Source organism: Octopus sinensis, linkage group LG7 (assembly GCF_006345805.1).
Source record: "Octopus sinensis linkage group LG7, ASM634580v1, whole genome shotgun sequence".
Classification (NCBI taxonomy): domain Eukaryota; kingdom Metazoa; phylum Mollusca; class Cephalopoda; order Octopoda; family Octopodidae; genus Octopus; species Octopus sinensis.
In genome coordinates, this window is record NC_043003.1 from 76592314 (window position 1) to 76614562 (window position 22249).

Genomic DNA, 22249 nt, shown 5'->3' on the forward strand with positions numbered 1-22249 from the left:
CCTTCCCTCAAATTCCTGGCATTATCTCAAAAATTGAAACCGATATTTCTTCGATGCATAGTGAAGTGATATGGGTATTTCGTTCAGGGTTGTACAGTTGTGAATTCGCTTCCTGAACAGATTGTTTCATTGTGTTATGCAGAAAGAAACTCACTTGTAAATTGTACTTACCGGAGGTGGTGGAGCGCTCTCTTCTTGCAGCTATGATATCCTGGATGTGCCACTTTGTGTTTGTTAGCAGGGCCCAGAAGACGACTGCATGAGACTTTCGTCATCCAAAACAATTACCGAATGCATGGCGCGTGTTATCAAGTCATAGTAAGTTTCGAGTGGCGTCTGGCTTTAATGTGTGTATGTCAAAGTGAACGAAAATATTTGACTTACAATAATGGAATGTGACTAATATAACTTATTCTTTGTACTTGAATAGATATTAACTAATATAAGTTAGCTAATCCGTGTAGCAATATTTTATATGTAATGAACCAAAATAAGTTTTTGTGTACATTTGCGTTGTATTACATTGAGTGACTGTATGTGTGTGAGTTTGCGCCTGTGTGTGTGAATTTCTGTGCGCGTGTGTGTGTTTGTGTGTGTGTATTTGTGTGTGTGTGTGTGTGTGTGTATGTGTGTGTGTGTGTGTGTGTGTGTGTGTGTGTGTGTGTGTGTGTGTGTGTGTTTGTGTGTGTTTGTAAGAGTGATTCAGAAAGCAGAATGTTTAAGAAAGTGTAGACGAAATTATAAAACTAAAATTGGTTAGGTTTACCATTTAGGGTCACACATTGCAGTTCCACATCAATCATTGTCCAAAAAGAATCTGTCCAACACTGACCATAGGACACAGTTCTTCCTTCTAGTTGCTGTGGTTAGGCTTATGCCAACTGTAGACGACGTAAAATTTTGGTGCAATAAATCAATCACTCTCTAGCAAATAGGGACCCTCAAAAATGCTCAAATGAGGATTGTGTAGTAATCGAACATTTGAGACGATGAGGCTGCTGCACAGTAAGGCATCTTAGATCATAATATACAGTAAGAACCCTCTTGTCTGATTGTATGCAATTAACCAAAGATAAGTTGCAGCCTCTGTCTCACTATTTTCTCGTTCTCATTCAGAACTCACGTTTCTTTCTTCTCATCACTCATGTGCGAAATACAGCAGTTCCTACAATAGCACGAGGACCAGTCCGTCGTCCACAGAACGTTGGCTCTTGGGGTCTACTTCATTCATGACGACTTTTCTTGAAATTGTTGCATTTTTAACAATTTAAGCACAATGCATATATTATTAACCTAGTCTGTGTGGCATTGCATGTGATGACCTTGGACACAACCAAACAGTATATCACGTGTGTGTGAGAGAGAGAGAGAGAGAGCGTGACTATGTGAAGTATAATTGAAGATTATTCTTGTCCTGTCAGTTAGTCTTTCCAGTCTCAAAGTTATTTTTCCATTCCTTTCTTCCATGTCGCTGAAAATTCAAGTATCCTCTCTCTCTCTCTCTCTCTCTCTCTCTCTCGCTTTCTTTCTTTCTCTCCATCTTTCTCTTTCTCTCTCTCTCTCTCTCTCTTTCTCTCTCTCTGTGTTTGCATGTACTCTCATGAAACATGCATACTTCGATACAGAGAGCTTGTTATACACACATATGTATACATAATATATTTGCGCTCAAATATTGGATCAAGGTCAGAAATTTGGGGGTAGGGAAAGAGCAAGTCGACTACATCGAGTCTAGTGCCCAACTGGTATTTATTTTATCGACCTCCATAGGATGCAAGGCGAAGTCTTCCTAGCCGTAATTTGAATTCAGGTCGTCAGAGCGGACGAAAGGATAGTAAACACTTGTGTAGCGTGCGGACTATTCTGTCATCTCGCCGCCTTATACTTGCATAATATATTGGTTTCAAATTTTCGTACAAAGGTAGCAATTACGTGGGAGGAAGCAGGTCGATTAATTCCTCCCCAATGCTCAACTGCTACTTATTTTATCGATCTCGAAGGAAAAGTCGACATCGATGAAATTTAAACTCAGAACAAAGAGATGGACGAAATGTCGCTAAGCATTTTTTCCGGCATGTTAATGCTTCTGCTTGTTTTCCACCTTGCATACAATATTGATACGCGTAGGTGGTTACATACACAATAATTGTATCAAATGGCAACTCTGATGTAATGACATTTAACCTTTTCCTCATTCAATATTATATTGAACGTTTGGTGTATTCCCTATTAATTGCCAATATTCACTTCCTCCTTGTTTGTTACCTGCTTTTAATTGGTTTCTCTTACTCTCTCTCTCTCTTTCTCTCTCTCTCTCTCGCTCTCTCTCCCGTTCTCTGACTTTATATGGAGAGAGTGACACACACACATACACATACAAACACTTACGTATATATATATATATATATGTTGAGAGAGAGGGAGAGAGAGATATAGGTAGGCAGATAGATATAGCGAGAAATACATACAAAGAGAAAGAGAGAGACCTGCAGTTCCGATTCATATGCTTGTGTTATCTCATAATCTTCTTGCAGCCCCTTAGACTTAAGTTATCTACTTCTGTAATGAAATATTGTTCGTCCGTACGTTTCTTTGTTGCGAACTTACTCTCCCTTTCTTATATAACGTCTATTTTTCTATTGTGTTTATATTACCGACGTTATTATAATATGTAGCTCAGAGCGTGTTTGTGTGCGATCTATGTAGACTTTTATTGTAATTGTTATGCAAGTTGCTCTTTTTATTGTCATTGTTTTATTTGTTTCTTTTTTGATGATAACGTTCGTGTTATTGCCATTGTTAGCCCTCTATCCAACGACTCTTGATCAAATTCATTCCATTTCTGAGCAATCCACCTTTTGTAAAATATGGAATTACATAGTCTGCATCGAAATGCGGAGTAGAGGAAACAGGGAAAACTGAAGAAGGAGAACACTGGGGCGACTGTACATAGCTACCGGCCCATAGTCGACGCTATGGCGACCAGAGGCCGCTCTGGGCGACGTTGGGGCAGCTGTACACAGCTACCGGCCCACAGTCGACGCTATGGCGACCAGAGCTCGCTCTGGGCGACATTGGGGTGACTGTACACCGCTACCGGCCCACAGTCAACGCTATGGCGACCAGAGCTCGCTCTGGGTGACATTGGGGCGACTGTACACAGCTACCGGCCCACAGTCGACCAGATAAGGTTGACGCCACCAGAGGAACTAATGAACAACGTTAGGAAGAAGACTAAGAATGCAGGTGGAGGGAAGACCGCATGAGTGTTACGAATGTGGCGAAAAAGGACACATGAAGGCGAGATGCCCACGAAAAGAACAGAGAGAAACTACAGAAAAGGTCGATCAGGCAGTAACAGGTGAGAATAATGAGACAACAGCGGTAGAAGAATTCACACTAGTGGAAAGAAAAAGAAGGGGGAGCGGTAGGGTAAGCCCACCACCGACTAATCAGAAAAAGAATAAAGAAGAGATGGAAAAAAAGAGGTAACGAGAAAGAAAGATGATAAAAGTGAGACGGAAAAGGAAAGGGAAAAAATAATTGAGACGATGTGTGAAAAAGAGTCAGAGAAGTGAATCGAACGGCTTTTGTGTGTTTCTTAAATGGCTTACACACACACACACATATATATATATATATATAATATATATATATAATATATATATATATATATGTATATATATATATATATATAAAAGACCCCCTTCGGTCATATATATACGACTGAGTCATATATATATATATATATATATACGACTGAGCCATATATATATATATATATATATATATATTTATGGAGGCGCAATGGCCTAGTGGTTAGGGCAGCGGACTCGCGGTTTCGATTCCCAGACCGGGCGTTGTGTGTGTTTATTGAGCTAAAACACCTAAAAGCTCCGGCAGGGAGTGGTGATCCCTCTTCCTTCTGTTGGCCTGCTCGCTTAGCAAACGGGGTGGCGTCATTCGAAGGCTAAAACAATGCGAACGCATTGTGACCAACAATGTGTAACAACATCTGATGGTCTGGTCGGTCACGTGATCACGTGATATATATATATATATATATATATATATAACATAGTTCTTGAACCGGTACTTCAAGTAACGACTATGGTAGGGTAACTGACTGCTTATTGTGATCATTTGTCTTTTGGTTTCCTGTAGCTTTGCTGTCTTTTACAAACCCAGTGAACATTATATTTCCTATTTCAAAGAAATTCAAACAATAGATATAAGACCCAAGTTAAAAAGATATTCAACAATTCAACTTCTCTGGTTGACATTAAGATGCCCACCCCCAACAGGGGCCTTAACTCTCACATTTTAGAGCTCCATGACCTTGAGATTTTAGGAGCAAAATCTTTTTAACAGGTTCAATAACACTGGAATATGCGCATAAAAATGAGTAGTATGGGATACATGTGGCACGATTACAATTTTTTTAGGGTGTGTAAAGAGGGAAATAAGCTTCATCTGCAATTTTGATGAAATTCGAAACGAAAATATTCCAGTTCATTACAGAAAATATAACAAAAAAGTAAAATTCTTCAATTGAATGTAACCGGGCAACGCTGGGTATCTCTGCTAGTATATATATATATATATATATATATATATATATATATACTCTTTTACTCTTTTACTTGTTTCAGTCATGTGATTGTGGCCATGCTGGAGCACCGCCTTTAGTCGAGCAAATCGACTCCAGGACTTATTCTTTGTAAGCCTAGTACTTATTCTATCGGTCTCTTTTGCCGAACCGCTAAGTTACGGGGACGTAAACACACCAGCATCGGTTGTCAAGCGATGGTGGCGTGGGAGACAGACACACAAACACATACATATATATATATATATACCTATATACGACGAACTTCTTTCAGTTTCCGTCTACCAAATCTACTCACAAGGCTTTGGTCGGCCCGAGGCTATAGTAGAAGACACTCACCCAAGGTGCCACACAGTGGGACTGAACCTGGAATCATGAGGGTCGTAAGCAAGCTATTTACCACACAGCCACTCCTATATAATATATATATATATATATATATATATATATATATATATATATATATTATATATATATGTATGTATATGTATATGTACATGTAGAGGTAGGTACGTACATATATGTTTATATATATGCATATGTTTTATTTTATTTATTAATATATATATATATATATATATATATAGAGAGAGAGAGAGAGAGAGAGAGAGAGAGTGAGATACATACATACATACATACATACACATTTACATATATACATATTCCCGTGTATGCATACACACACTTATATTTATGCATATGCATTCGTTTTTTGTTTCCTTTTCTTTTCACATTACTTTATTCTACATGTTAAGAAATATATATGACAGGGTTAATCAACTTTCGATCTATTTAATAAATTTGCAGAGACCTGATCAACGAGATAATGCAGTTTCTCTCATGCAGTTCTCGCTGGATTTATAAACAGAGGAAAATTTTATCATAATATTTATTTTATTTTTTTATTTTATTTTTTTTTCACTTACAGTTGTATTAATGGTATGTAGTTCAAAATGTCAGAGCTGTGTGTAGTTTTAGAAATCAGTTAAGTTGTTGTGTGAAAGGAAATAAAATTACGAACGATTCTTGGTCATTTGCTCAAAGTCAGGTTTGGCGAGAGAAAAAAAAAAATTAAAATTGAAATATACAAACTCATATTACTTGCTCCGGAAAAATCCCACCTCTAATTTTGGGGTTCGTCTCATGGCTGCATACAGTGGGGACGCATACACACACACGCACACACACACACACACACACACCACACACACACACACACACACACACACACACACAATCAGACACAGACTTACACGCCCACATATATATACATATAAATAGATAATATATATTTTATATATATATATATATATATATATATATATATTATATATATATATATATGTGTGTTGGCGCAAGCGAGGCTCTGTGGTAAGTAGCTTGCTTACCAACCACATCGTTCCGGGTTCAGTCCGATTGCGTGGCACCTTGGGCAAGTGTCTTCAACTATAACCTCGGGGCGACCAAAGCCTTTTGAGTGGACTTGGAAGACAGAAACTGAAAGATGTTGGTGTGTTTACGTCCCCGTGACTTAATGGTTCGGCGAATATGGGCCGATAGATTTAAGTACTAGACTTACAAAGAAAATGTCCTGGGGTTGATTTTTTCGACTGAAGGCGGTGCTTCAGCATGTCTGCCGTCAATGGAAGAAAATATATAGTATATATACGTGTAGCTTGCCTTCCAACCACATGGTTCCGGGTTCAGTCCCACTGCGACCACGGCCTTGTGACTATATTTGGTAGACGGAAACTGAAAGAAGCCCATCGAATATATATATATATGCGTGTGTGTGTGTGTGTGTGTGTGTGTGTGTGTGTGTCTTTGCATCTATGTTTGTTCCTGTGTTTGCCCCTCCCATCACCACTTGACAACTGGTGTTGGTGTGTTTTCGTCCATGTAACTTAACGGTTCGACAAATAACCGATGGAATTAGAACTAGGTTTTTAAAAAAATAACAAGTCCTGGGGCCGATTCCTCGACTAAAAATCCCTGGAAGGTGATGCTCCAGTATGGTAACAGTGAAATGACTGAAACAAGTAAAAGAATGAAAGAATATATATGTATATACACACATATATTTGCATATATATATGTATATATATGTATATATATATGTATATATATATATATGTATATATGTTCGCAAATACTTTTGTGTGCATCAACAAAAAAACGTATGAAATGATAGCTAGAGACAGACCATTATACAATGTCGCACGCAGAGACGTATGTATATATATACACACACATATATGAAATGTATGTACACGTGTATGTGTGTATATATATGTGCGTGTGTACAAGAGAGAAAGAGACCAGAAACGCATAATATATTTAACACTGTTAGACTGTATATGCGATGCCTTAGCCATTCTATTTAGATTGTTTAATAAAGAATTATCTTTGTATGTAAGCTTTCGGAGCAAGAGAGAATAGATTTAGGTGTTTCAATATAAACTGCGATGATTTATGCCCGGCCTTTACTCTCCTTTACTTATACAACAACAGCAACATTGGCGGTATATTTACATTAACCTACAAGACAAGAAGTGCGAGTTATCTGGTGGAGTGTTTACTTGACTTTACTGTTCTTTAATGTATGAGTCATTTCAGAGTTGATTGGATACCTTTTGATTTATGTATCTCGTGAACAGTGAAATTGGTATACAAGTACATATATATATATATTTATATATATATATATATACACACGTTGCATGTATATATTTGTGTGCATGTGTTTATATACATATATGCAATGCACGTGTGTATATATGTGTATGTGTTTATATATATATATATATATATATATATATATATATATATATATAATATATATATATATACATATATACATATATGTAGATGTGTAAATATGCGTGTTTGTGTGTATGTATGTATATGCAGGCAAATATAATGAGTGTACGTACATATTAAACCAATATCTCTCACCAACCAATCTCTAATACTATCTCTCTTTCTTTCTCTCTCTCTCTCTCTCTCTCTCCTCTCTCTCTCTCTCTCTCACACACACACACACACACCACACATTGACGCACACATACACTAACACCCAAAACTCTAAGTAACCAACGCCGCTGTGGTCTACACTTGCACACATCTGTCCACATACATACACTAGCCTGCCACACGGTAACACCAATAGCCCACTTCCAAAGAAAGATACACTCTCATATTTGCATCAACACAGCCGTGCCATCCGCCTTTTCAATACTCTCCCCACAAGAGCATCTTTCCTAACATTTCACCATTTTTTTACACTGTCTACTTTTCTATGTTACTTTCTTCTTTTTTTTTTGATGAAGGCCAAAAATCCGAAAATTTGAAACCGTTTCTCTTTCTAGTTAAGTGTTAAGCTAATAACTTTTCTGTCAAACAAAGTTTGACAGATAAGGTATTAACTTAACACTTTCAGAGAATGCAAGCGCATGGACAAATTTCAGAAAATGCAAGCATATGGACAAATTTCTTTTGTGAACTTTTGGACACAACCCTCTCTGGTTCGAGCAACTGACTCACAGGCTTCAGGAATCCTCACCTTTGAATTATGAAAGAACCTCTAAGACCACTAATTTCAGCTGGTGTCTAATAAAAATATAGATGATTGCTTACAGCACCTCTTATAATGGACTGCCCGATAAATGTGTTCGATTTTTTTATTAATCATTTATTTTAGTCTTTACAAGTATCATTTGAATTGACACGAAAAACGTTATCATATTCGTATTTTTCGGAGTTTCTTTGTGTGTTTGTGTGTTTGCCCATGTCCACATTGGCGCATTCGGGAAGTCTTGTTGGTATCTGTCAGTCAATTAGAAACGACTGAGCAGATTTGTGAGGTTTCCTATCGGCTAGCCCTGCTCTGTCCAGGCGTGCATCGAAAGTGGCGGTCCAATCGCCCACTGGAACTAAAGACCGAGACATCCCAAGGAAAATCTCCATACGTCTGAACAAATCTGGTTGCCCCGCCCCAGATATGGCATGCACAGCGACTAGATTGAAAGCACCACCTTCCCTGCTGTGTACATCCAAGATCACCAACTAACCTTCTGGGGCCAGAAGGTTGGTCCATATCTTGAGATCCAGGTTCATCGTAAACAGCACTGATACCCTGACCCAATTCCAGGCAGACTAAGAGATGCATAGATCTCGAAATCGCAAAAATTGGGGCTAGATCGCGGGTGTCGGAAAATCGCTGACTGCAGTCATATGCATAGATAGTGACCTGAAGCGGTTGTGCAGATGACTCTTCTTCCAGAGCGACCCCAGAACACGAACATTTGTGCGAGCTACTCTTAAACACCAGAGGATGATGACCTGGCAGAATTTACAGAAGATAGAAAGGGGCATCTACTTATCACTTGGGTGTCATTAGAGGTAATGTGGCGTAACGTCCATGAGTCGTTTGGGTTTTCTCTGAGAACACGTTTAAAAGCCTACACGTGGCCTTTACATTAGAGGTTCCCACGTCTTGCAGGAAGCTCCTCCTAATGAGTTCATATGCCTCTATAGGCATCCGCACCAACACTAATGATTCTGGCACTTGAAAGGTGTTGGTGCCAAAGATCACACCTTCACTCCCGACATCCTTCCTTCCTGATAGGATCTCCATCAATTGTTTATTTGACCTCCTCGCTAGCACGAAATTTGGTGTTTATGAAGTTGCTTCTGGCTGTTGTGAGTGCTTGGTCGGTTGTTGCAGTTGGGTAGTGTTGTCGACGAAGTTTGTGATTGTGGTGCTGGAGTGGTTGGTGATGCTGTACGTGTGTCTATGGCAGTTGTCGGTGTATTTTCTATGTGTGTTGATGTGGGACTTAAAGCATTTTTGAGATACCTTTTCGATATTTTTAATTTTTGCGTGTCCTCATTTTCGGTTTGTGTTGCCAATAAATCTGAGACTGTGGAATCAGTGCGTGGATCGATGGGTTTTAAGGTAGACGGAGAGAGGGAGGGCATGGGTAGGCTTCATTGAGAGAGGGTGCTGTGTGTGTTCTTGTGTATAATCAGTTCTGCTGTCTAGGCAAGTAAAGCTGGTGCATCTCTTGCAGGTGTTAATGGTATTGTTGGTGTTGCTGATGCTGCTGAAGCTGCTGGTGCTGTTACTATGGCTGGTGTTGCTGCTGTGACTGATGCTGATGATATTGCTGGACTTGCTGTTGTTACAGGGGTTGATGCTCATGTTGGTGTTGGTGATTTTCCTTCGTTTATTGGTTTTTGCTGTTCTTGTTGATGATGATGACATTGTTTCCGGAGTTGGTGCTGCTTTTGTTACTAGCCGTTGTCGGTTTAGTTGTTCCTGTTGAGGTTTTTGGGGACCTGGTGTTAGTAGTAAGAGACAACCATGGTTTCCTGTCTTCTGTTGGGGCAGAGGACTCTCAAGTGTCACGTCGCCCCACACAGGTGACACCGTGGTCTTCTATTGTCAACTGTGAAACGTAGTTCTTCTCCTCCTGGAAGGTGAATAAGACCTGGGATATTGTGAATAGCTTATTGTTGAATGTGGAGGAGTACCTCCACACTGGTTCCAGACCAATTTTCACGTCCTGTCCTTTTGACCTCCAGAAGGCCGTTGCTCCCTTCGAAAACGATTGCTACGGGAGTGCACCACAGGGTTACCTCTGGTGGTTTCCCAGCGATCTTTAGGAGTACCATCCTCCTTCCTAAATAGGATGGATTGAGCACATATTCTTCGCTCCGACAGGGAACCACGGAGTGTTTGGCAGCCAGAGCTTCAGATTTAAAGAGCACTGAATTGCCCGGAAACTGTTAGGCCCTCGATATATGAACAATGTCGGGCATTATTTCTTTCAGGGCTCGTTCCATGTTCGCCTGCCTCGCAGTCCCTGGCCGCTTCGTGTGTACAGAGACGCATCTGTAAAACATAATTTTCTCTTTCGTTTCTACCAACATCTCGCGGGGGATAGCAATTCTGGCTTGCGCCTTTTCCAGTCTTATTAACTTAGCTGCCTCAGCTAAACACATGACTTTCTGAAGCAGATCAATACCAAAATATTCTTTGCTTCTTGCTGCTGTATCTGCGAAAGAAGTAGTCTGGTCCATGTTGTAATTTATTACGATGTTATTCGTTGTCGTGTTGGCGGTGGTGGCGTTGGCTGTGGTCGAGACACTGTCACCATGAGATGTCTTTTGTTTATTCGTTGTAGTGGTGGTTTTGCGAAGTGGTCTGTGGTCTTGATACTGTTCCTATGAGCTGTCTATTGAATTTGGAGTATTCCACTGAATTGGTGGGATTTCAAGTTCCTAGTTTGTGGTGTCGCTAAAGATGTTCGTATTAATATTTTCTGAAGTGTCTGCAATTTCGTGTGCGAGAATTTGAACCTGCTGTGTGTTTGCCCCCCCTCCTCTACTTCTGGGTAGTAGGGGGAGGGCACTACGACGTCTTGCAACTCTCTCTCTCTCTTTATCTCCCTCCCTCCCTCTCTCTCTCTCTCTCTCTCTCTCTCTCTCTCTCTCTCTCTCTCTCTCTCTGAAACACATCTCACTCCTCTTGTATGTTCTTCAACAAGGTTGGTTTCGCTATATGAGTTTTCTTTTTAAATTAATTTTGAAATAATTATTTTTAGATTACAAGTACCAAGAAGGACACTAACAACACAAAGCGATCACCCTATGCAAAGGTGCTGCTTTAGAAAAATGCTTAGTAACAAAATAAGCAATTAACAACATGGTACTGACTATAAAAGCAGAAAGCCTCTCTTTTGTGCCAGCTATAACCAAGGAGCAACACTTTCCCTTTCTCCTTCGCTTGACATAGAACAGAGTGGTGAAATTTAGTAGAAATGACCCGGACGTTGTTCCTCTTCGATTACTATCGCAAACAGCAGTAGCTTTCTTCAACTGAATACGTGTCGATGATTAGTTAAAATTACCAAAATACGACAATTTTAACACGAAATAACTTCTAAAATACGAAACGTTGATAGTGAACCGTGTTCAGCATGAGAAATTACACCAGCGTACGAACTTTCAAACTGTTTAGTTACCAAAAATAACTTTAAAAATCCGTAAGCGTAACCCAACAGATCCCATGCCTTTTATTGTAACATCACAATTAAATGCACGATTAAAAAATTTAAATAGATAAGTACCTGCCAATATATACAAACTCCATAATTACAAATACTGTAAACCCCAGCAAAACTTATAAAAAGAAAGAAAAATTTCAAAGAAAAAATTCAGAAATTCAATAAGGTGAGCATCAGAAAATATATATACTCATATATAATCATTTTTTCTATCAGTAAAAACAGAATAAGCTGAATTAGTTCTTTTCAAGGCCAATGCCAAGATCAGCACTCTCATTGATCGCTAGTATTACTAAACACACAATACCTCTGCTAACCCCAAGGGTGTGAGGTGTCTTTTGTCTCCTTATCGCACATGAATGCTTATTGCTTATCTCTTCACCATCTACCGAATCTATTTACGGACCTGTGGAATTTAATCTTTTAACCAAGCTGTCTCGCTTGCTCCTATTATTCCTTCAAACACTCACATATTTATGATTATCTCAAATACAAGACAAAAGTTGAAACTAAACAATATTCAATAATACCTTTCAATAATAAATAGAAATAATAGTAATGATGGTAATAATAGTGATAATAATAATAATGCTAATAATTTAGCCTAAATGCATGTCGGGTCAGAGAAAACATTAACAATTACAAATAGAAAAATGAAAATAATAATAACAGTGATGATAATAATAATTAAAGGAAGCGGTTGGGTCTCCCTACGCTCTGCTTGATGTTAATTGCGCAACCTGATAACCGTTACCTCATATGAGTGACATTGACTAAACAAAATATTTTGAATAACGGTGGTAATGAAATTGAAGCCCTTCAATGTGACAGTATTACACCCGGCAGAGTCAGAGATACTGGTCCAACTCAAGCCTGTCGTTATCTAGCAAGGGACCAACACACACTGCGGAGATGGAACAAATAAGTCAATGCTGTGGTCATGGAGTGTTACTACCTCAGCAACTCCGTAGACGAAAACGGTGTTCGTCTTAGGGGATACCGACAACGTATTTATGATAAATGAAGAAAAAGAGGATTATTTCAACTCACGGAACGGATATTATGCGATCAAGCTAGCGCAATTAAAATAAACCGTTGGTTCACAGAAGTAGAGCTCGAAGCTATCAAAAGATGGGTATTGGAAAACAGCAGAGGAAACGATGGAAATTACAGTTCCTAGTAATTAAAGTAATCTCATATCAGAAAACAAAGCTGAAATCTCTAATAAACCACAGGAAAGTAACAGTGCTGGCTTCCTCAATGAGAGACAGATGGTTTGGAAGAAGACGATAAAATTAATGGTGACATGACAGATGAGCAAAAGACAATTTACGACAGAATAAAGGCAAGGCTGCAGGAGAACGATAGGGACATTATTAGCAACCTTAAAAATATTGATCGGTGGTAATTGAACCAAGAAACGAAAAATGTGAATATAATTCTGAAATACATCGGAATAAAAAGCATCGTAGAAACAGAATACAGGCAGAGTTAGATATGCTATCGATAGACATATCTGTGTTAGACCGAAAACAGAAGGGGGGGGGCTTAAATGCGTACAAAAATACAGAGCACTGAGCAGGAAGTATGATATTGAAAGATAGGGTCTGAGAATGGTAGTGGAGGAACTGAAACAGCGCGTCGTTGCAAAGAAAGGAAAAATGGTAAGATATAACCAACGGATGGAGGGATACCAGCAGAATAGATTATTCAAAATAGATCAGAAGAGATTCTACAAAGAAATAAATGGCGAGTGTACAGATGAAAATTTGATACCAGATAACAATGAAAGTTAAAGGTTTTGGAGTTACAAGAACTGAAACAAACAGAAATCGGTCCAAAGCAGGCGGAACTAACCATTTCGGTTAGGAGAGTGAAGGAAATCAGCAAAAACATGGGCAATTAGAAGGGCCCGGGACCAGATGGCTATCAAAGATACTAGGTCAAAATATTTTGTGAATGTCACGCACGAATAGCTGTACAAGTCAACACCTTCATATATGCCAATCAAGTAACACGGAGTGGTTGACAATGGGTAGGACAGTGCTGTGTTGAAAAAGTCGAAATTAAACGGACGGAAGAAGATTGAAGCTATCAACACCAGTGCGGTTTCACTACTTATATACGGCTCAGGGATAATCGCATGGACAGTGGCCGAACTAAGCAGCTTAGTCAGAAAGACAAGGAAGTTGCTGAATAGATATGGGATAATCCATCCAAAAAATGACACAGACAGACTGTACGTACCAAGAAAAAGAGGGGGAAGAGGACTGATTGGATGCGAATACAGCATTAGAGCAGAAGAAAACAACATACCCTGGTATATATAAAATGCTACAGAACCACTATTATTGGAAGTAAGAAGATCAGGCTGGTGTAGTATGGAAAATTGCAAAGATAAAGTACTGTACAAGAACTTGAGAATGAATGAAACTCATAATAGGTGGATAAAGAAAAGAATGCATGGACAATTTCATAGGGATGTTGAAGATAAGACAGACAGAGAAGAAAGATAACTGTGGATGACTAAAGGTGGTTTAGAATGGGAAACAGAGGTTCTAATCTGAGCTGTACAAGAGCAAACATTAAGAATGCATTACATCAAATACAGAATAGACAACACATCAGAAAGTGATGGTTGTAGAATTTTGGGACAAAATGCTGAAACCGTATGGTATATTACCAGTCAATTTACGCCACTTGCCCAGAAATAATATAAGAGATGTCATGACAATATAGCAAGGATTGTCCGTTGGACACTTTGCAACAAATATAGACTTGACAGTGCAAAAAGTTGGTACAAACATAAACCCGAAACATCATCGAAAATGATAATGCAAATATCCTATGGGATTTTATGATTCAGTGCAACCATGAGATAGAAAATAGGAAACCAGACATAGTTTTAATTGAGAAAGAAAGCAAACGATGCTGTTCATAAATCAGAGACAGAATAATTTATCATAGCAACCCAGGATCAATGACTACTCACAAGAAACTACCTGGTTAACATATTAAAGAACAGCTGTAACCTAACATGTCGTGTATGTCGACAACAAAATGAAACCATTGACCACGTTGTCTCCATGTGCAGTCTTCTTGCGCCTACAGCGTTTCTCAACAGGCATGATAGTGCAGCAAAATATATTCACTGGGTAATTTGCAAAATCCTGGACCTGCCACATGATAAAACTGGTGGGAACACGAACCACCTCCATTGCTTGAAAATGATCACATCTCACTCCTCTGGAACTTCACCATTCAAAGTAACGGAAACATAGATGCGAATAGACCAGACATTATATTGAAGGACTCCAGACAAAGGTTATGCCTCCTCGTTGATATGAGTGTCCCAATCGACATAAATGTATTCGTCAAGACCTACCAAAAACTGAGCAAGTATTAAAACCTTCAAATAGAAATTGGCAAAATGTGGAACCTTAAGACTAAAACAATAATCGTCGTCATAGGCCATATGCCCGTGAGAATATGGCGTAGTGGTTAAGAGCGCGTGCTACTAACCCCACGATTCCGAGTTCGATTCCAGGCAGTGACCTGAAAAATAATAACAACAACAACAACAAATAATACCTCAGGAATGAGAACCCAGGTTCGAAATTTCTCCAAGACACCTGATGAAGTCTGAGGGTATATCAGTCGAAACGTTAACAACAAAAAATGAGGAAAATATCCGTCAATTGTAAATAATGTAAACAATGTTCAAAAGCTAGTGCTCTTGGAAACTGCCCATATCCTACGTAAAATACTTTCTATGTAATCGCAAAATTTAAAACAAACTCTTAAACATTCTCTAGAACGATGCAATGTGCAAAAGCAAATGTATGACACCCTAGATATAACACCAACATGAACTTCTAACTTGTTGTATCTTGAGGTCTCTTGGCTAAGACTTGGAGCCAACTTGTACAAATACAAATCAAAAGTCAAACATATAATATTAAAAATAATATTAATAATAATAATAATAATAATAACAACATCATCATCAACAACAACAACAACAACAATAATAATAATAATAATAATAATAATAATAATAATAACAATAATAATAGTAATAATAATAATTATAATAATAATAATGATGATGATGATGATGATGTTGATGATGATGATGATAATATATTATTCATTTTTCCGTTGTCAGCAACATCAAATTTTGGGATGTAAAGAATAAAATATGATGTACAGAAAGCCTTGAAATAACTACTCTAACAGAAAATACGAGACCTGCAGGCTAAATATTAAATATAAACGAGTTGCAAGGAGAATAGGGGAAAACTACAAAAAGAAACAACCATATAGACAAAGAAAATTAGGGGAAAATAGAAAGGGACATGCACAGACAGGAATATACATGGAATCACTTTCGAATTAGTCTTAAAAATACAGTATGTTATACGAAGTAATCCTAGCAGGAACGATGGTGGGACTTTCAGCTTTGTGTAAAAATAATTGAGATATCTACTAACTAGAATTTACAAACAAGTAATTCCTTCTACATCCATATTAATCCCTTTACCTAATTTTTCTTATTTAACTAGCAACTGACTTTCTTAAGTGTCACCTGTTTAGGATCACTTGTCTCAGTAATACACTAAATATCAAGAGAACTCTTCTTATATTGATTTGGTAGTATAGAACCTTAACAGAATATCGAAAAGCATCAGTTACAAATGATTTATTTGAACTGTTTGGAAAGACAGATATATCTTCTCCCTTGAATGACACAACAACAGCAAAAACCCAGTATGATCGACCAATTATTGTAGAAATATAGCATTAGAGTGTTACTAGTAATAACAAATAATAAAGACTCCTACCAACATATACATAGATACTAAAAGGTATTCATGCACATCCAGAATGCGAAGAGCTACAAATAAAAAAATAGAGTGTTGAGTTCTACCAGTATAAAGACCTACAAATCTAGACATGTTTGTGATAGAACTGATAATGTATATGACAGATTTTAGTGCGAGATATTTGTGAGAAAGATAGTAAACATGAGAATTTGCTGTTGCCTAATGCATGTAGTATAAAGATAATTAGGCCTGGACAGTAGATTATATTCTCTACCACTTGAAAGGAATGAGATAAAAAAAAGATGGCTTTGACAGCAGGGTGCAATATAGTATCACATCTTTAGGATGCAATAGGTCTGTCTACTAGTATTATGTACACTGATACGTATATATGTTGACAGTGGTAGATCTCTACATCGAGACTTCCAGTACGTTTCAAAATTACTAAGCCACCACACTAGTGGTTTTCTACCTTATAATATTCGGGCTCTTTGCTAGGAAGTCTACACATATGTCATTATTTTATTACATCCCTATGATAGCAGTTCGTAGTCTAACAGTTCTAACAGTTTCTACGTTAGATCACTATCCCCATATCCTGCTCCAACCGCTTGTACCAACGATTAACACCTTGTGTGGTTGGTAGTCCGGCTACAGTCTTTGAGACAAATTAGTCATTCATACGGAGAAAGAAAAATTTTGATTATTGACCACATCTTAAAATGGATATGACATGAAACCTCCAGTTCACGAAATGATAATGGGTGGAGTTCATAGATTTAGTGAAATGCTTTGTTGACATCAAGTACAACAGCATTGTTTTCGTGGCTGGCATAAGAGAGTGAGAACCCAGTAGAACTGGCATAGTGGAAAAAAGGTTTCCCTTAGGTCTGGTTCAATAAAACTTGCAGTGGTGATCAGCGAGAAGTGACTCGAGATGATGGAGGTAATTGTTTATTTTTCGATACTCTTTCATATACAACTGTATTTACCTTCCAATATGGATACATGACCTACTTGTATAAAAAATATAATAGTATAGAAGCGAGTCAAAACATTTACCTTTTTGCCCTAAATGTCTTTAAAATCACATCCTACTGTCTAAAGTAAAGAACACATTGACTGATGTAATCCATTATCTACAAAGAAACGTATAGGTGATGACTGATCAACTTTTGATATTAGGTCTCTTTGATGAAAGCTGACCAATGGATTAACCACAGTCGCTAGTGTACGGAACTACAAATGTAAAAAATCTTCCAGTAACGTATATAATATCTCACTAGCGTGTATGTGTTTTAGTGGCACACGAAGAAAATCTAAATCTGAACTATGCTTTAATTTTGAAGCTCTTGAATAGGGTAATATTGACTATTCTCCAAGAATATTCACGATAAATATTTTTGTTACAAATGCATTCATTTATTGCATTCATATCCGCTTGTACCAATGATTAACACCTTATACAACAATAGCCAGTAGCCCCATAGCTTTTAAATTCAATTTGTTGTTCCGTTTAATGCTATGTCATCATTGTAATGCCAGCTTGCTGAATACGAAATTGCGCCAATAGCATACGGCCATATGTTGTGAGGCTTTCTTATTACATATCTATGCTAGATGACAATATAGATAGTTTACGGGTATATGCATGTCAGCAAAGTTCACAAATAATCATGAATATATAAACTGTTCCCTCTATCGGAACATTTGTAATATAAAGTACGATATTGACTGGAGGAGACACGTCCAGTATAGTTTTGTATGTTTGGACACACTAATTGTTAGCTATGTCCAGCAATAGAAAACTATATTTGACGTCTCTTGCACATTATTCAACTCTAAGGTGTATCACTTCCACCATGAAACTTTTATAGCGAACCTACCTTCAGATCCATACATACCATGACTTCAAATCTTCATTCTGTCTCTGTTCAAATTATACTTTTGCTCAACAGAGAAAAATAATATGAACATCAACTGTACCGGCTTACAGAAATTTATAAGTTCTTTGTGCTCTAATGTATCTATTCATTAAACGTCTTACCTTCTTTGGTTACATGTCAAAGAATTACATGTCAATTACATTATTGTAATCAACTGCATATATTTATATTGTGAAAATTCGATATCCAAAGCTTCGTCTGTGTGACTTGAAATGACCGAGTAGAGAGGATAGCTACTCGGGAAGTGGGGTCCGTACCGCATACACTGTGCTGAAAATGAATATCAAAGATAGAAAAAGGTAGATATGTATAAATATCAATATATATATATATATATTTTCGAAATCAAATCATGACATGCATGTTGGCCTGCAGAGTCATAATTCTAACATGCACTGCCGAGGTTCAATTCCTGGGATAAAGCAATGTGCAATAGACTAAAGTCTATTCTATGAAGGGGTATATCTCCTATCTACACGCACTTTTACAAAAACACGGAATAAACACATTGATCACATGTATCAATGTGATTCATGAAATGCGAAGCTTAATTAGTAATTAAAGTTGTTGAAAGAAGTAATTACGTGTTTGTATTTACAGATCACTTTCAAAGAACTAATGATCTTCACACTAGAGAGGAACCAAAGTACAGAGAAATAATCAAGATTACTGATAAGGTATGCGCTCTAGAAAATTAATATGACTGCCAGCTATGTTATTATAAAGTGTGTGATCTTATTAATCACTTGGAAACTGCTGATGACGAATAGTATCATTTCTTCCGTCACCTTTTCCAACAGTAATATTTTTTTTCTTAAATAATATATGCTCAGTTAGCGAAACTTTAGAACGCAACTCATTCCACATCCAACGTACTAATCCTATTAAAATGTTATTAACTGTCATTGTTGACTTCATAGTACAGACCATCACTAGATTCCTCGAATTATAAGCTTTATATTTTTTGCTTTTCACCTGCAGTTGATTGCTAATTATGTAAATATAATACAGATATTTTTAAGATAATTTCTTTCTAATTCTTACATATTTAGAAGTATTTCTCTTCAACATTTGTGCCAACTGTTGAGCATATATAGAGCTGCAGCACTGTGTAGAAAATACTTAGGTAAGTCTTGATATATTAGTATGATATTAGGCTGCATATTGTCCCATAGTAAAATCAACCACAAGGTTTTTAAAATAAAATTTATTTCTATAGCATTTTATCACAATATTTACATAATTATATACGGGCTTGACAATGGTGTATTGTGACAGAAGTAGAGAGAATTGTTCTTAGATACATTAATAAGAGGAATGAATAGCTTTGTGTGAAGCTATACATTCATAATGCTATTCGTCATAATCAACGATATTTTTAAACAAGAAACTAGTCTTCTTACGGACTTGTCTGTGTCACATAAATGTGCCTCTCAAATACAAACTGACTAGCTGCATATGTGAGTGTGACAGGAGGTGAGGAGAATGTGGTCATGGTACGTGCTTGAAGAAGTGATTTGTAAACAAAAAGCCTCTTTCAAATACAGGTCGAGCAGGAACCAAGAATTCTGTGTTAGACTAACTTCTTTGGATCCTTCTCTAACCTCTGCGCTGATTCTGGTGATCCGCCTTCAGTCGAGCAAATCGACCCCAGGACTTATTCTTTGTAAGCCTAGTACTTATTCTATCGATTTCTTTTGCCTAACCGCTAAGTTACGGGGACGTAAACACAGCAGCATCGGTTATAAAGCGATGTTGGGGGGAGAAACACAGACACACAAACACACACATACATACATATACATATATACGACGGGCTTCTTTTCAGTTTCCGTCTACCGAATCCGTTCCCAAGGCTTTGGTCGGCCCGAGGCTATAGTAGAAGACACTTGCTCAAGGTGCCATGCATATATATATATATATATATATACAGAGAGAGAGAGAGAGAGAGAGAGAAGAGATACATACATATACATATATATATACACATATATATTTATATTTATATATATATATATATATAATATATATATATATATATACATATATATATATATAACTTAATAATTGACTTACACACACACATTTACACATAGACACAAATTTATGTGCATATGTGACTTACTGTCTCTGTGTGTGAGAGAGAGAGAGGTGGGTAGGGAGAAATTGTAGCTAAAATCTAGATGGCTCTTGTGTTTGCCCCACATGATCTATACCGGGTTATATATCATACCCATAATTGCCTGCCTCATAAATGTACTTACAGGAATAGAACACCTACTCCCTTCCTAATCCAACGTCCTCCATGCTACGCTACTATGTGCGTGCGTGTTGTCTGTATTTGGATAGAGGTATCGACGCATAGATATAATATAGGCAGACACACAGAAAGATAGATATTTGCATATGGCTAATATCATTGACAGGCTCTAACTACGAAGGTATGTTAAACAGCACAAAGTGAAACCAATACTCACATAAAATATACTATTACCATATTTCAAGTATTAAATAATTATTGAAGAATACTGAGGACAAGGAAATAATACAAATGAGATTGGTTTGTCATTCTTCGATTGACAGTCATAAACGTAGCTGTCCTTCATATAAACGTTGTGTGTGTTTAGTGCATTTTTTTGTTATATGTGTATTCTTTACTGTGTATTCATGTTTGATAGTATGTGTGTGTATGTATTTATATATATATATATATATATATATATATATATATATATATATATATATATATATATATATAATTTGTATGTTGTTCTATAAATGTGTTTTGTGTACGTGATTTCGGTAGGAGGAATACAACTAAAAATATTAATGCCAATATTATGTTGAATAATTGAGACACAAGACTCATGGTTTATTAGTTTGATTTGAGGTTTAAAGGTTCTCGATGATTCATTGAACTGTCAGAGTGCCAGAGAAACAAGGGGAGGAAAAATGAATAAAAGACAGCATCTGTTAAATGGATCTGAGTGGAAATTTCCAATTTATGTATTCATTGTTGATTATTGTTGGCATTCGGATTCCTAGCCGAGCTAAACGATTTTCATTGTTAGATACACAGTATTAGGTTTTGCGGTAACAACTAGATATTAGCAGTCATTTGTTGCTGGAGGAATGGATTAAACTATGGTTGTTTATGAAAGTGTTGTTATTATTAACAACAGAATATACCAAAACGGTTGTTGCGGAAAGTCGATTTTTACCTCTTTTACTTGTTTCAGTTATTGTACTAAGCCATGTTGGGACACCATCTTGAAGGATTTAGTTGACGTATTCAACCCTAGAACACACTTTTTAAGCCTAGTACTCTTTCTATAGGTCTCTTATATAGAACCCGTCCGTCAAGCTGTGGGTAAGCAGCAAAGACAGGTACAACGACACATGCATTAATATCTCTCTCTATCTATCTGTCTATCTACCTCTCTAACAATCTATCTATCTATATATATATATATAGTAAGTGCAGGCGTGACTGTGTGCTCAGAAGATTGCTTCCCAACCACATGGTTCCAGTTACATTCCAACTGCGTGGCACCGTAGGCAAGCGTCTTTTACAATATCCTCGGGCCGATCAAAGCCTTGGGAGTGGATTTGGTAGACGGAAACTGAAAGAAGCCTGTCATATATATATATATATATATATGTGTGTGTTCTATATTAAACAAAATTTAAATGTTTGTTTATAAAATATTTCGTTACATCATCTTATATGCATTTCACTAACAACTATACCTGCTTGATAAATCAAAATCTTAGTAACAGTTTACATAATCTAATCAT